The sequence below is a fragment of the Micropterus dolomieu genome, unplaced genomic scaffold (assembly GCF_021292245.1).
Source record: "Micropterus dolomieu isolate WLL.071019.BEF.003 ecotype Adirondacks unplaced genomic scaffold, ASM2129224v1 contig_2670, whole genome shotgun sequence".
In the NCBI taxonomy this organism is placed as follows: Eukaryota; Metazoa; Chordata; class Actinopteri; order Centrarchiformes; family Centrarchidae; genus Micropterus; species Micropterus dolomieu.
In genome coordinates, this window is record NW_025731660.1 from 1 (window position 1) to 1692 (window position 1692).

The 1692-nt window shown below is 38.1% G+C and overlaps 2 long non-coding RNA genes across 2 annotated transcripts; both read left to right on the plus strand.

Moving 5' to 3' along the window:
- Positions 1-182: 182 nt before the first annotated feature.
- On the plus strand, positions 183-780 carry LOC123964466. The gene is made up of 3 exons (XR_006823448.1): positions 183-223; positions 419-448; positions 701-780. It is a non-coding gene; the product is annotated as an uncharacterized LOC123964466 (long non-coding RNA).
- Positions 781-990: 210 nt separating this feature from the next.
- Positions 991-1685, plus strand: LOC123964464. Its single transcript, XR_006823447.1, has 3 exons — positions 991-1150; positions 1346-1375; positions 1626-1685. It is a non-coding gene; the product is annotated as an uncharacterized LOC123964464 (long non-coding RNA).
- Positions 1686-1692: the final 7 nt, after the last annotated feature.

The window sequence follows — 1692 nt, forward strand, 5'->3', positions numbered from 1 at the left end:
AATGGTGTATGATTTAGTAAGTATGACTTGAATTGTTTTGAATTGTCTTTAAAAGGGTGCTATCCAAACTCCACTGGAGGACTGCAGTGTCATTGTGAGGAGCAGTTTGCTTGGTCATGTGACCAGTGCAACATCTACGGTGCGTGCAGCAATGCCACCAGCCAAACCTGTGGGTGCATAAATGGACTTCCGTCTGATGGAGCACTCTGTGAACCAATCACAAGTAAGCATTTCTGTTTAGTAGTAGTTCAAATAAAAGTTGTGCTAGAAAATTTACAAATGAATATCTACTGTATCTGGCTGACTGTCCTACATGTGTTGACATACGCATGTTCATGTTGATTAGAATAGAAGTCATTTTGTTTTCCTTAGCAGATAAACAAGTTGTATTCATTTCATCTCCAATGTTGCCCCACAGATATCACACCATGTCCAACCCCACCTCCTGGTATGTGAATATTTTTCTTTTTGTAAAATGGATATAGTTTCAAAGAGTCTGAAGTAGTTGAAGATACTTTTTGGAAAATGAAAAATAATGTATTGATCTAAAAGAACATTTATTGACTCCAAGTGTTGCAGAATACTTAGATCGACATAATTCAAAAGGACTTCACTGCACATAGTGAAAAGTGTTGTGAATATTGTTGTATATGCTGATGACAGACTCCTGTCATGGACTTTCTCCTGTTTTCTTCCACAGAAGTCGTTATATATGACATTGCTCTAGTCCTTGAGTGGCGTATCCCAGTCTCCAGTGTGCCATCAGATTTCATTGAACTATTCAGGAACACTGTGAGAAAGGTCTTGCTCCCCTACACCATCACTCAGTCTTTAAATGTAACAGGCTTAAATTTCACCACAGGTAAGAACTGTTTCTTATTTTTTTACTGGTATGATCTGTTTGGCTGATTGAATTATCTTTTATCCAATGGTGTATGATTTATAAAGTATGACTTGAATTGTTTTGAATTGTCTTTAAAAGGATGCTATCCAAACTCCACTGGAGGACTGCAGTGTCACTGTGAGGAGCAGTTTGCTTGGTCATGTGACCAGTGCAACATCTACGGTGCGTGCAGCAATGCCACCAGCCAAACCTGTGGGTGCATAAATGGACTTCCGTCTGATGGAGCGCTCTGTGAACCAATCACAAGTAAGCATTTCTGTTTAGTAGTAGTTCAAATAAAAGTTGTGCTAGAAAATTTACAAATGAATATCTACTGTATCTGCCTGTCTGTCCTACATGTGTTGACATACGCATGTTCATGTTGATTAGAATAGAAGTCATTTTGTTTTCCTTAGCAGATAAACAAGTTGTATTCATTTCATCTCCAATGTTGCCCCACAGATATCACACCGTGTCCAACCCCACCTCCTGGTATGTGAATATTTTTCTTTTTGTTGAATGGATACAATTTCAGAGTCTGAAGTAGTTGAAGATACTCTTTGGAAAATTAAATATAATATATTGATCTAAAAGAACATTTATTGACTCCAAGTGTTGCAGAATACTTAGATCGACTTAATTCAAAAGGACTTCACTGCACATAGTGAAAAGTGTTGTGAATATTGTTGTATATGCTGATGACAGACTCCTGTCATGGACTTTCACCTGTTTTCTTCCACAGAAGTCGTTATATATGACATTGCTCTAGTCCTTGAATGGCGTATCCCAGTCTCCAGTGTGCCATCAGA